General features: G+C 53.9%; 1 long non-coding RNA gene across 1 annotated transcript; it reads left to right on the top strand.

The window, feature by feature from the left end:
• Positions 1–13,690: 13,690 nt before the first annotated feature.
• On the top strand, positions 13,691–15,030 carry LOC306660475. Its single transcript, XR_013763641.1, has 3 exons — positions 13,691–13,758; positions 13,986–13,996; positions 14,054–15,030. It is a non-coding gene; the product is annotated as an uncharacterized lncRNA (long non-coding RNA).
• Positions 15,031–15,262: the final 232 nt, after the last annotated feature.

The raw sequence follows: 15,262 nt of genomic DNA, 5'->3' as shown, positions 1-15,262 counted from the left end.
GGTGGCGGCTGCCGGCACCTGTCACATTGCCTGCCGTGCACCAACCACCAAGGCAGGGCACCCCAAGCTGCTCAGGGAGTGAGGGAAAGGCGCCTGCCACCTCCTGTGGGCACGGGCTTTCAGTTTTCATCTTCTTGAAAAGTTAGAAAAGATGACGTCACCAGCCGGTGACATCCTGGGTGTTGGAGCAGCAGGATCATGGGACTGAAGAGACCCAAAGGAGACAGAGGGCCAAAGTTTCTGCACAGGCCAAAGCCACCGTCCCTGGGTGCCAGTGGGACCCCACTCCGCCTGTCCCGAAGGCCTCTCACCTCCTCCTGAGGACGTGGGGCTGGGGTGAGCAGGCGAGCTGGGGGCTTCTCCATGTGCACATGCCCTGGGCACAGGTCTCCCCGCCACAGCTGAGTCAGGGCAGGCTTACTGGCCAGTGTCCTCGAGAGGAGCTGTCCCCTGGAAGCCAGGGAGCTGCGTCATGAGTACGAATCTCTCTTCAATGAACTGGAAAATGAAGACAGCTCCTGCGTTAATTTCAAACACGTGGCATCAAGAGCATCACAGGAAGGGGCCTGGCCAGCCCCGCTCCCCGGTGGCCTTATTATTGAAATCTCAGGGAACCTTCTATTATTTGCTGAATATTCATAGCAGCATGAAAAATTAAGCATTCGTAATTTGCTCTGTACTCATTATTTATTAAGCTTATTTTTCTGTTGGTGAGGAGCTTCCAAACTTTCCCAAGGAAAAAAAAGGGCAAGAATAACAGCCTTTGTATTTTGAGCTATTGAAATTAAAATCTGAATGATCTCCGTATCCAAAGTGAAAACTGAAAGAAGTGTTTACAAAGCAGATTGAAAATGAGAAAGGGAGGGACTTTTTGTTATTTGTTCTATAAATGTGAATTTTGTTCAGCTTACTCTTTAAAGTCCACTCTGAGCCTGATTTGCCCGGGAGTCACCTGCTCTGCACGCGGCTGCCAGGCTTGCTCGCGGGTCATCCCTTCCTGCCTGGTAGGGAGAAGCTGCGCCGCCCCTGCAGGAGAGTGGGAGGCCTGGGCGCCGTGGCCCCAGGGTTGACCCTGCCCTGAAGCTGCCCCGGAGTGTCAGGATGAGGAGTGGCCATGGGGAATGGTGACCGGTGACCTGAGAACTGGTTTCCTGGGGCTGCAGCAATAAGTGACAGACTTTGGGGGGCGGCTGACACCACACAGGCTGGTTCTCTCGCCAGGAGAGATCTGGCCCAGGAGTCTGAAAGCAAGGCGTTGCAGGGCTGCAGGGGCCGGCCCTTCCTCGGCCACCAGCCTCCGAGCTCCGTGCTCCTTGGCTCGCAGATAAATCATCCCGAACTCTGCCTCTGCCCACGTGGCTTCTCCCCGGTGTCCCTCCGGGTCTCAGATCTCTTCCCCTATCTCATGAGGACCCCATCACTGCATGTAGGGCTACCCGAAACCCAGGGTGATCTCACCTGGAGACCCTCAACTTCATTATGTCTGCAAAGATCCTCTTTTCAAATTGGCCCCGTTGGCTGGGCCTGGGGTCAGGACTGGGCATGTTTCACAAAATTCCACTCTGCGCCTGGGGATGGCAGACCTGGAGGAGCTCAGACTCGGGCTGCTGCACACTCAGTCCGGCTGGTTCTAGGTTTTGGTACGAAGGGACTGGTCTGCAAGGGAGTGTCAGAAAAGTGCGCGCAGGGTCCCAGGGCGCCCCCAAGGTCCAGCACAGGGAAGGAGAGGGAGCCTCCCGTGGCCCAGGGGACATTGCTGTCCCCTGAGCCCACACTGGGAGCCAGCTGGCTGCCCTTGGAGGGTCACCCTCGCAGTGAAGCCCCAGTCCAGGCCTGGTTTTAATACTCCGCCTGCTCCGTCTTCTTATTCCACATATAACACCCTCCCCAGCATGGGGTCAGGGTGGGACCAGCTGTGGACAGGCTGTTTGGGACTAAGCAAAGGAAGGACACAGAAAACAGCTGTCCATTCAGTGGACACATAAGCCAGCCCCTGCTCAGCCTTAGCCCAGCTCTCACCGGAGGCCAGCTTGGGCCAGGAGGTCCAGAGGGTGCAGCCGGCTCCCTTCCCACTGCATCTGGGCGCGTGGGCAGGCCCCGAGCTGGGCTGTGCAGAGCCACACAGAAGGGCTGCAGACTGCTGGGCCAGGGCACTGTGGGGTTCTGGTTCTGTCAAGGAAACTGTGCTCCACCCCCAGGAGGGCAGGCGAACTCAGCTTTATCTACGCCAGCAGGCCAGAGGAGCTGGTGCTCTGGACCCTGAGCTGGGGTGACGTGGGGCTTTTACAGGAGATTTGATGTCATTTCTTAACCATTTCGACGTTGGTGGGTTTGAATTCTTGGCCTACGTGACAAGGACCATGCACAGGGAATTTATGATAAGTAGTTCACAATAAACTCCTACAAGTGTTATCGCGAAGTGGCCTTCACCACAGGCAGCAGGACTCAAGATGGGTTGACTCCCCAAGAGCTGTATTTCTAAGAACCAAGCCTACGAGGTCATACTTTAGACCACACAGTCACCTACAACTAAGTGACGTGGCCACATTCCTACAGAGTGCAGAAAGTCACCCCTTTTCTGGGCACGGGCCCTTCATGACAGTGTAGGAAGTTTCATCTTGTGGTCTGACTCCTCCATCGCTGCTCAGCAGGTCTGAGAAGGGTTTCTGTCGCTTGCTGCTGTGATTTAGTCTCAAACATACCCGGAAGCCGCCATGATACTACAAGGAAAGACCACCGTCCTGTTCACCCAGTCCACGCTGCTTCCAGCGACCCTGCTGGCGTCACGCGTGTGCGTGTGTCCCGGCCTCTTGGGATCCTGAGGGCCTCGTGCCGAGTGCTTTCCCAGGGAGGGCGGTTTCCTCCCCGGTCAGAAGTCGTGAGTGCCGCGCCCGGCACAGAGCCAGGCGAGGCCACGCTGTGCGCAGAGTGCGCCCTGCGTTCTCCACCACGAGGCTCTAGGCCAAGGCCCCGCTCTTCGCCCACCCTGGTCTTGGGTGTGGACCGTTTCCCAGTCTGCTTTGTTTTTGGGCTTGGTGTTTGCAGAGCAAGGGTGGGCTATCCCTCGGGGTCAGCGTCCCCAGGGTCATCCCTTGGGGTCAGTGTCCCCAGGGCCGTCCCTCGGGGTCAGTGTCCCCAGGGCCGTCCCTCGGGGTTGGTGTGTCCAGGGCCTCACACAGGGTCAGTGTCCACAGGGCCTCCCACAGGGTCAGTGTCCCCAAGGGCCCTCCCATTGGGTCTTCTGGTCCCCAGGTCCTTCCCTCAGGGTCAGTGTCCCCAGGGCCCTCCCATTGGGTCTGCTGGTCCCCAGGTCCTTCCCACAGGGTCAGTGTCCCCAGGCCCTCCCTCAGGGTCAGTGTCCCCAGGGCCCTCCCATTGGGTCTGCTGGTCCCCTCCAGTCTGACAGCTTGGCCGAGCGCCCCTCTCCAGGAGTCTCCCACCTCCCCTCATTACAGGGTAAGGTGTCACCACTTCCTGCCTCCCCTCAGAGGCCGAGGGTCTTTGGGCCTCCCCTCATTTCCGATGCTGTGATTGATGCCCTTTCTCTTTTCTGGTCTGTCCTGCAGGGGTCTGTCAAGATGGCCTTCCTCTTTTGAAAGGGCCACCTTTAGACCTTCTCAACTTGCTTTCCCCTGTGTCCATGTTATTGATTTCTGCCCTTGTTTTCGTTACTTCCTTGGTTCTGCTTATTCCCGTTGAGTCTCTCTCAGCTTCACGACTCCAGCTGCAGGAGTTTGGGTCACTGACCCTGGTCACCTCCGTGGGCCCACATGCCTGGGCCGCCGGCGCCCAGAGAGCTGGAGAAAGCAGTCCCGAGTCGTCTGCAGTGCTTCTGGAGGAGGCTGGCTGTTAGCCGGGGCCTCAGGGAGAAGAGCCGCCCTCGCCCGGTGGCTGGGCAGACCCCTATCTCCTGGGGCCTGAGCAGACGGACCGGCAGAGGGGCCGGCGTCCTGCCAGCCCTGGCTCTGGAGCTGGGCGGCCGACTCTGCCCTCCAGCACTGGCCTGGGTCCTCAGGCCTCGGCCCTTGTGCGGAGTCGCCAGCCAGCTCTTCTGGTTGTCCAGCCACAGTGGCAGGTCATGGGACAGCTCTGCCCCATGCTTAGAGGAGCCAGTCCCCGCGGGATCCATGTTTCTGTCGATCATCTACCCGTCTTTCAACTGTCGGCTGTCTCTCTCTCATCTACCAAATGTCATCTATTATCTTGTCATCTGTCACCTATCATCTACCTATCATCCATCTACTATCATCTCTCATCCATCATCTGTCACCTACCTACCATCTATCTACCTACCATCTATCATCCATCTATCTATCATCTACCTATCATCCATCTACCTATCATCTCTCATCCATCTACCACCCATCTATCATCTACCTATCATCCATCTCATCCATCTACCTATCATCTCTCATCCATCTATCATCTGTCACCTACCTACCATCTATCTACCTACCATCTGTCTATCATCCATCTGTCATCCATCTACCTATCATCTATCACCCATCTATCTATCATCTACCTATCATCCATCTTCCTATCATCTCTCATCCATCTATCATCTGTCTCCTATCTACCATCTACCTACCATCTATCATCCATCTATCATCTATCATCTATCTACCTACCTATCATCTATCTACCTGCCATCTATCAATCATCTATCTTTCTATCATCTACCTATCATCTATCATATATTTACCTATAGTCTATCAATCATCTATCAATCATCTATCTATCATCTCTCATCTATCTACCTATCATCTATCTATCATCCATCTATCATCCATCTATCATCTACCTATCATCTATCACCCATCTACCTATCTACCTATCATCTATCAATCATCTATCTATCTTCTATCTACTTACCATCTATCTATCATCCATCTATCATTCATTTACCTATCATCTATCACCCATCTATCATCTATCTACCTATCATCTATCATCCATCTAGCTATCTACCTATCACCTATCACCCATCTATCATCTAGCTATATCTAACTATCATCTATTTACCTATCTACCTACCTATCATCTATCTATCTACCTATCATCTATCTATCATCCATCTATCTACCTACCTATCATCTATCATCCATCTATCATTTAGGTATCATCTTTCATCCATCTATCTACCTATCATCTATCCATCATCTATCTTTCTATCATCTACCTATCATCTATCATCTATCTATCTACCTACCTATCATCTATCATATATTTACCTATCATCTATCTATCAATCATCTATCAACCATCCATCTATCTTTTATCTATCTTCTGTGATGGTTATGTTTCTCTGGAGAATTTTGATTGATATAATCAGTCTTGAAGTTTTGTTCTTTAAAGCAATCCAAGTGAAATGAAAAAGATAATTTGTTGTATGTTTATATCAATTTGAAATATTTATTCTTTTCCTTTATCTCATATTAATTTTTTTTGACCCGCAGGCTATTCAGAAATGTGCTACTTAATTTCCAAATATCCAGCAGGGCAAGACTTTCCTGGACATCTGTGGAGAGTGGATGAGCCCCTGCCCCCGCCACCCTATCCCTGTTATTGGCTGATCCTGCAATGTTGGCAAAAAGGAAACCCGGGAAACATTTCTTGCCAAAAGTGAGGATGTTGTTAGCTTTGACTCTCAGCTCTGGTGCTAACAAGTATCAGACATCCCAGGACAATGGGCGTCCTAGGTACAGCAGGATAATAGCAGAAAGTTCTTAGCATTGCAACAGTAGGATAGCTGCAAAAAATGTTTCTGGCTCTGTAACTTTTTAGTGCACAAAAAAGCCTCTGACAACTTACAAGCCTAGAACAATTTACAATGCCCCTATCATTTAACTTCCTGATTATGAGACCCTATATAATAAACTTGCGGAGCTAGTTCTGGGTCACTGTTCCTCCATCAGAGTGCAGCGTCACACCTGGTCCCACCTTTTCATGAAAATACCTATCTTCTTTGTCTCAGTTTTTCTTCGTCTCCCATTGCTACTACTCGAGAATCTTTTGTTGATGCTGCATGGGTCACGGCAGACATCCTACAGCATCAATTTTAAATCAATTCCCCTGTGATCAGAGAACACACCATGTGGTTTCAATATTTTTTGAAATACATTGAGATTTGACTTTGGTTCAATGCATCAACTGTTTAGCCAAAGGCTCAAGGTGCACTCGGAAAGAATATGTATTCTGGCCCTAGGTGGTGCTTCGTAAATGACATTAGGTAAACATGAATGGTGGTCGCTTAGAGCTTTATCCTATTGCTTTGTCTTCTTGTTCTGTGAATTTGTAAAAGAGATGTGCTTAAATATCCAATTATGATTGAAATTTGTTATTTCTCCTTTTAATTCTCATTATTACTTTATTATTTTGAGGTGCTTTTATTAGGTGCATACATATTTGTGATTCTTATGTCTTACTCATGAACTGGTCCTTCGTCTCTGGTAGTACTCCTGGTCTGAACTGTTTGTTTGATGTTATTTAATAAGTAATTAATATTAACTTATACCAGATGTTTTGTGTTTTATTATTGGCATTTTTGTCTTTTTTCATCATTTTTCTGTCAAATGATGTCACATTTTATTTAAAATATCATCTTCTCTAAGTAGCATATAATCCTGGGTTTGTTTTTTTTTTTTTTTTTTTAGTGTCTTCAAATCTAGTACCTCTGCCTTCTAGTCAGGGGATTCGGTCCGTTCACATCTCACTTAACTACTGATGTGGTTGGACTCATGTCCGCCACTTTGCTGTTTGTTTCCTTTGCCTCTTTCTACTTTTTACTCTTGGTTCCTTCTTTCCTGTCTCCTTCAAGGTTAATTGAATATATTTTAATTCCCCTGGTGGCTCTCCACCGTTCTCAGACTCAGGATGTGAATCCTTAACTTTTCACGCTCAGCCTACGTATTGAACGAGGTCACCAGAACCGTGAGCACCTTGGGCAGAACAGCTCCAGGCCACCTCCCTGCTCCGCCTGCCTGTTCTATGTGTTTTAGATCCGCTTGCATCACACACTCCGAAGCATAATGTTGTGGTTTCGACTCTAAGTAACTGAGAACAAAGCAATAGTCCTTGGCTGTCTCTGACAAGTGAGCGCCCTGGTCGCTGCGTAGATCCGCCCGCCCACCCTCCGCCGCCCTCCGCCCTCTTTGGCCTCTGATGTGCTGCGTCCTGTCCTGGGAGCGGGTTTCTGGTTACACATTCTTAAACACTGGCCCTCTGAAGACACGGCTTGTCTTGGTTTTGAAGCTGCCTGCTGGGCCCTGGGCTGCTTCAGAGTTCTTGCTGTGGTTTCCAGGAATTTGCCTGAGATGTGCTTCCGAGTGGTTTCTTTACATTTATTCCGCCTCGGCTGTGCTGGGCTTCTTGGATTTGTAAATATGTTTCCATGAAACGGAGGAAAGCTTCAGCCCTTCTTTCTTTGAAACCTTTTTGCTCCGTGGTCTGTCTTCCTACTTCTGGGACTGGGGACAAATGTCTTTAGGCCACCTGTATTATTACCCCACATGCATTTTAAAAACCGTTCTCTCCCTGGTCTTCAGGTTGGATGGGTTCTGTGGATGTGGAGATGCACCGGGGGCATCCACGGTGGTGACTGAGCCGTTCTGGCTGGTTCCCTCCTGGCGGCTGGGCCCTTTCAACTGCTGTTTGAGGCCTGGGCTCTTTGCTGCAGAAGCCCAAACAGTGGCCCCCAGTCCTCCCCACATCTGCAGGAGCAGAGAAGCCCTTCCACCTGTAGCAAGCAGGCCTCAGCCCCAGGACACCAGGCTCCTCATCAGGCGGTGGCCCTGCAGGCTGCCCAGATGGGCTGTGCGCTCTCAGGCACACACAGCGGCCAACTCTGCGCTCTGCATCCTCCTGGGACAGGCCGATGCCATGTGACCACTGCTGCCCAAGGACGTCCCCATCCTTGGAGGAAGAGGCCGCCTGTCCTGGGGTCACCCAGCTCCACCCCCTGAGCTCCCGGCTCCGGGGTGGGGACGACCCCTCCTTAGCTGAGCTGACCTCTGGGAGCTGCAGGCTCACCCTGGGCCCCCATGGCAGGACCTCGCCCTGGTGCCCACTTCAGTGAGCAGTGGCATCATGGACCACCCAAGTGTTCTGGCCATCCAAGCGACCCTCACCCACAGCGCACTCTGACTGCCGCAGGGGGTGGCCAGGGGCAGGCCAGCTCCCGCTTGTGCTGGCCTGGCCGCTGGAGCTGCCTCCTCCTGCCTCCTGCCTCCTCCCTCCTTTCCTGCCCTGCCCCTCCTCTTCTTGAGGATTCACCTTAGACTCGGTGAAGGTCCCCGCCTAAGTTATGTAAGCCCCCCCTGCGGCTGGACAGATCCCTGTAAAATGCAGCTTGTCAGGTGCTCTCCCCTCCCCTCCTGCAGGGCGATTGCCTCACTGCAGAGCTATTTAAAGCCACACCAGCAACCTTACATCACAGGCTCCGGGCCACGGGGGCCTTTGGGGGCACCTGGGAGGGAGCTGGCCCTGCTTGGCTTCTGCCTTGGCCTGGTTTGGGCTGTGATGAGGGAAACGCTGTGGCTGGCACAGGAAGGGTTCAGACAACTCAGGGCCAAGTTCAGACTCAAGTTTCCATGCTCAGAAGGCCAGTGGGTTTGGGCACCCACCGGTGGTCTGGTCGGGGAGCCGGGTGGGAGTGTTCCTGGAGCAGGTCTGCAGGCCTGTCTGCTGGCCAGAGGAGCAGGAGGAGGAGGCCAGCAGAACTGAGGCAGCCTGGAGGCAGGTGAAGCCTGCAGCAGATACTGGAGCCGGGCCTGGACCACGGGTCCTGTCAGGGGACACCCACAGTACCCAGGTGCCGCGCCCAGGAGAGACGGGACCAACCGCAAGGACTATCCGCAGTGCTTGCTGAACCAGGCAGGGCTCTGCAGAGCTGGGGAGGGGGCTGCGCTGGTCCGTGTGTCCTGCCCCTCTTTGTGGCAAGCCGGCTGAGGGCAGTGCCGGGTGCTGGCCAGAGTCCAGAGTCCTGTCTCTCCCTGACTGTGGGACCTGCCCTTGCAGGCTGAGTCCAGGGGCATAGGCAGTGCGGGAGCCAGCTGGGGCACCGGATGTTTATTTGGGTCAGCACTGGGCCCAGAGAGGACAAAGGGTCATACTTGGAGCTGTGGCCCTCTGGGTCCCTGGTGGCCACAGCCAAGTCCCCTGTGCCCGCCCCTGCCCCCGCCCCTGCCCCTGCCCCAGGCCTGACCTGTGAGCTGACTCTGCTGCAGCAGCCTGGTGGGGCTGGGGCAGGGGTGACCCTGGCCTCACCTGATCAGAGACCGCCACGCCTGAGTGAAGCGCAGTTAATATTTCACTTCACGAAGGAGGTCGCACCACAACGGCCAGCAGTACCGCTGATGCGCCTCCCTGAGATTCTCACGGGGCAGTGGCCCTCTTCCCTCCTCTCTTACACCACTCAGAGCTCTTCCCAGACCCCAGGACTCTCTCTCTGGCTCTCCCTCCTATCTGAGGTCTGGACAGGTTGTGTCCCCCAAAGCCAGGTCAGCAGACCCGCCTCTCCACTCTTCAAGACCGGCCTGCCACCCAGGCACGGCCCTCTGGCAAGGGGAAGCTGTGGAGCTGTCAGCCTCCTGGCCTTACACCAAACACTCGTGGAGGCTGGCTGGTGTGTCCAGGGGAACCTCCTGCACTGCTTTCCAAACTGAGCCTAGAACTTGCCCCTTGGAGGGGACAGAGTTCCTGGACCACCAGAGTGGCCAGCCAGGGCCCAGGAGCAGACTCGGGTGGCAGGCACCATGGGGAACTGCCCACTTCCACAAGCAGGTGTGGGAGAGACCTGGGGAGGAGCCCGAGGACACAGGTCACGCAGCGGCAGGACACCAGCCCGTCCAGGTGCGCAGTGCTGAGGTCCCCTGGTGGGAGAGGAGGGGAACGTCCCTGGACCCCAGCACGACTCAGCAAAGGAACAGACACATTACACGATACAGACGTGAGGACAGGCAACACACACAAGTGCAGATGCACAGGCATGTGTGCACACGTGCACATTGACAAACACAGGTGCACATATGACAGACATGCATGCACACAAAGGCTCTATGTGTGCATAAATATATGTATGTGAGATGTAAGCACATACACACATGCAAACTCAGAGACACGTGCACACTCAGATACACACACATGCACACGCAGATACAGACACACACACTCAGATACAGACACATGCACACCTAGATACAGACACACATGTGCACACTCAGACACACACACATGCACACTCAGATACAGACAACAGATACAGACATACATGCTCACACTCAGGTACACACACACACTCAGATACAGACACATATGCACTCTCAGATACAGACATACATGCTCACACTCAGATACACACACACTCAGATAGAGACACACGTGTACACTCAGATATAGACACACATCACAGGAGGTGCACACACACATCTCTCACCTGTGCTTCCTGGCTCATACCCAGGGGCCCAGGAACAGCCCTCCTGGGGGTGTGCCACACACTGGCCCCCTTCCTGGCTTCTGACGGGGTCCTCCAATAAAGGGAAGCTGGGCTTGGATGTGGCAACTCCTTGGTGAGCACAGGATGCACCCAGACGCTGCTGGTCCAGAAAGCAAGCGTGTGCTCAGGCAGTGGGGCCTCACCCCAGTGCTGGGCACTAGCCCACAGGCACTTTCTGGCCACCTTTAGGGCAGTGGACTCTACTAGCAGGGCAGTGCTGCCCAGTCCCTGAGCTCAGCAGACCCCACAAGGCCACCGACAGCAGCAGACACCACAACTAACGAGAGCGAGGCTCTGCCTCACTGAGGAATCCAGCGACTGAGCTCAGGAAGCCTCTGTTCAGCAACAGACTAGCAGTGATTGATGCAGGCAAGAGTCTTCCAAGGACAGCGAATCTGGCCCGCAGGACCTTGATGAACTGGAAGCTCACCTAGTTTCAAAGCATCTCCCCAGAAAACAGGAATTAATTGATTTTTAATTAACATAGACCACACGTATTAATTTTCTGTGGCTTCCGGAATAAGTTATCTCAAACTTGGTGGTTTAGAACAACACAAACTTAAAATCGCCCTAGATCCTGGAGGACGAAGCCTGACTCGAGTCGCCTGGTATGGGGCACATCCTCCTGGGGCCTGGAGAGGACCCTTCTCAGTGTGGAGGTGCAAGTACCATGTCCCATGTCCTGGTCCTCCACCTGAACACAATGACAGGGAGTGAGGTCCGTGAGATTTAGCACATGGTGGACTCCTTAAGTGCTGATGCCCTGGTCTCTGGGTCCTGGTGGGCTCCCTAAGGCTGAGGCCCTGGTCTCTGGGTCCCGGTGGGCTCCCGAGGCTGAGGCCCTGTCTCTGGGTCCCTGGTGGGCTCCCGAGGCTGAGGTCCTGGTCTCTGGGTCCATGGTGGGCTTCCCTAGGCTGAGGCCCTGTCTCTGGGTCCATGGTGGGCTTCCCTAGGCTGAGGCCCTGATCTCGGGTCCATGGTGGGCTCCCTAGGCTGAGGCCCTGTCTCAGGGTCCGTGGTGGACACCCTGGGCTGAGGTCCTGGTTTCTGGGTCCATGGTGGACTCCCTAGGCTGAGGCCTTGCTCTCTGGGTCCATGGTGGTCTCCCTAGGCTGAGGTCCTGATCTCTGGGTCTATGGTGTTTCCCTAGGCTGAGGCCCTGGTCTCTGGGTACATGGTAGTCTCCTTAGACTGAGGCCCTGGTCTCTGGGTCCCTGGTGGGCTCCCCAGGCTGAGGCCCTGGTCTCTGGGTCCATGGTGGGCTCCCTAGACTGAGGCCTTGGTCTCGTCCATGGTGGACTCCCCAGGCTGAGGCCCTGGTCTCAGGGACCATAGTGGGCTCTCTAGGCTGAGGTCCTGTCTCTGGTTCCATGGTGGGCTCCCCAGGCTGAGGTCCTGGTCTCAGGGTCCATGGTGGGCTCCCTAGGCTGAGGCCCTGTCTCTGGGTCCATGGTGGGCTCCCTAGGCTGAGGCCCTGGCACTGAGGCCAGGGCAGTCGCCGCCCAAGGGAGGCCGAGGGGTAGCCAGACCAGAGCGGCAGGTCCAGCCTCTGCCAGCACCGTGCCCTGAAAAGTCCTCTGCCAGCACCACCAATGCCCTGGATAGCGCGGTGGCCTGGCCCAGCAGTGGGCCCAGCAGTGGGCACAGCAGTGGGCACAGCAGTGGACATAGCAGTGGACACAGCAGTGGGGCCCAGCAGTGGGCCCAGCAGTGGACACAGCAGTGGTATAGCCGTCCAGGGGAAAGATGGAGCCCTGATGGGGAAAAGAGACGAGAGTGGAGCTTCAGGGAGCTGGGAGGACAGCAACACACCACCTGGCAAGTGGCTGGAGTCCAGCAGCCTGGATGGCCTGAGAGCCGACGGCTCTGCCAGTTGACAGTGGACAGCGTCCCCACACCCCGGAGAAACAGAGCTGGTCCAGATCTCTGCATTTGATAGAATGCTCTTCAAGAATGAAGAGGGAAGGAGGCGTGGTTAGGTGAGGACAAGACGGAGCGTCCGTCCCCAGCCGCGCTGCCTGCAGAAAGGCCACAGGGCTGCTGTGTCCGAGCCTCAGAGGCTCCCAAGGGCGCTCGGCAGTGGAAGGAGGGAGTGGACGGAAACAGGACAAACTTCCACAAATAAAATGACCCACCTCCCCTTCAATTCCTTAAAACACATACAACTGTACGAACAAACCTGAGGTGTCTCCTTCTGGGTGTTTGGTGTGTGCAGACGTGACGTAGCCACCACGGTGACAGGAAGAGCGAGGCCTGGACAGTGGTCCCTGGCCGTGACGTAGCAACCACTGAGACAGGAAAGAGTGAGGCCCTGGCCAGTGGTCCCTGGCCATGACGTAGTGACCACTGAGACAGGGAAGAGTGAGGCCTGGACAGTGGTCCCTGGCCGTGACATAGTGACCACCATGACAGGTAGAACGAGGCTGGGCCAGCAGTCCCTGGCCGTGACATAGTGACCACTGAGACAGGTAGAGCGAGGCTGGGCCAGTGGTCCCTGGCCGTGACATAGTGACCACAATGACAGGTAGAGCAAGGCCCTGGCCAGTGGTCCCTGGCTGTGACATAGTGACCACCGTGACAGGTAGAGCGAGGCCCTGGCCAGTGGTCCCTGGCCGTGATATAGTGACCACTGAGACAGGTAGAGCGAGGTCCTGGCCAGTGGTCCCTGGCTGTGACGTAGTGACCACCATGACAGGTAGAGCGAGGCCCTGGCCAGTGGTTCCTGGCCGTGACATAGTGACCACCGTGACAGTTAGAGCGAGGCCGTGGCCAGTGGTCCCTGGCCGTGATGTAGTGACCACTGAGACAGGGAAGAGCAAAGCCCTGGCCAGTGGTCCCTGGCCGTGATGTAGTGACCACCGTGACAGGTAGAGCGAGGCCCTGGCCAGTGGTCCCTGGCCGTGACGTAGTGACCACCGTGACAGGTAGAGTGAGGCCCTGGCCAGTGGTCCCTGACCGTGATGTAGTGACCACGGTGACAGGTAGAGCGAGGCCCTGGCCGGTGGTCCCTGGCTGTGACGTAGTGACCACCGTGACAGGTAGAGTGAGGCCGTGGCCAGTGGTCCCTGGCCGTGATGTAGTGACCACTGAGACAGGCAAGAGTGAGGCCCTGACCATGGTCCCTGGCTGTGACATAGTGACCACTGTGACAGGTAGAGCGAGGCCATGGCCAGCGGTCCCTGGCTGTGACATAGTGACCACCGTGACAGGTAGAGCGAGGCCCTGGCCAGCGGTCCCTGGCTGTGACATAGTGACCACCGTGACAGGTAGAGCGAGGCCATGGCCAGCGGTCCCTGGCTGTGACATAGTGACCACTGTGACAGGTAGAGCGAGGCCCTGGCCAGCGGTCCCTGGCCGTGATGTAGTGACCACTGAGACAGGGAAGAGCGAGGCCCTGGCCAGTGGTCCCTGGCTGTGACACAGTGAACACCGTGACAGGTAGAGAGGCCCTGGCCAGTGGTCCCTGGCCGTGACGTAGTGACCACTGAGACAGGCAAGAGCAAGGCCCTGGCCAGTGGTCCCTGGCCGTGACGTAGTGACCACGGTGACAGGTAGTGTGAGGCCCTGGCCAGTGGTCCCTGGCCGGGAGCTCCGCACTCATACCCAGCGCTGCAGAGGCCCCTCCAGCATCTGATCACAGAGGATCTGTCCTCAGGCCACAGCAGAACCAAATTAGAGACCAGAGCACCCAGCAAATACAGATGTCTGGAAATATCTAACACACTCCTAAATAACCCACCAAGTAAACAAAACCTCAAAAGGAAATATAAAATGTTCAAGACCAAATGATACTGAAAATGACCCAGTGAGGTAAGCGAAGAGCAGGTAACAGCCACGAGGAAGAGGCCGTCTAGCTCAAGCCTACCAACCAAGAAGCGGGCCAGAGGGATTCTCAGCAAGTTCCTCAAGACCTTCAAAGAAGAACTAACACCGTACTCCTCAGATTGTTCCATGATATAGAAAAGGAGGGAACCTTCCAAACTCATTCTATGAGGCTCGAATCACCCTGATACCAACCCAGACATAGACACAGCAAGCAAAGAGAACTTCAGACCAATATCCCTGTTGAACATAGATGCAAAAATTCTCAATAAAATCATGACAAATCTCATACGAATCTCATATTAAAAGATAGCGCACCACGATCAAATGGGGTTCATCCCAGGGATGCAAGTTTGGCTCAACATATGGAAACCAATAAACATAATTGATCACATCAATAGACTTAACGATAAGAACCATATGATTCTCTCAATAGACACAGAAAAGGCAGTTGACAAAATGTAGCACCCCTTCATGTTCAAAACACTAGAAAAACTAGGGATATTAGAAACATACCTCAACATTATAAAAGCTATCTATGCTGAGCCCAAGGCCAACATTCTAAATGGAGAAAAATTGAAAGTATTCCCTCTAAAAACTGGAACAAGACAGGGATGCCCTCTTTCACCACTTGTATTCAATATTGTCCTTGAAACTCTAGCCAGAGCAATTAGACAAAAGAAATTAAAGGCATATGAACAGGAAAAGAAGAACTCAAACTAATTCCACCAGAAAACTTCTAGAACTAATAAATGATTTGAGCAAAGTAGCAGGATATAAAACCAATACCCATAAATCAAAAGCATTAGGAAAACTACCCCATTCACAATAGCCTCCAAAAAAAAAAAAAAAAAATACTTGCGAATCAATCTGACAAAAGAGGTGAAAGACCTCTACAATGAGAACTGCAGAACACTAGAGAAAGAAATCGAAGAAGACCTTAGAAGA

This window comes from Sciurus vulgaris, assembly GCF_902686455.1.
Source record: "Sciurus vulgaris genome assembly, chromosome: 4".
NCBI classification, from domain to species: Eukaryota; Metazoa; Chordata; class Mammalia; order Rodentia; family Sciuridae; genus Sciurus; species Sciurus vulgaris.
This window is presented reverse-complemented; position numbering and strand designations above follow the sequence as displayed.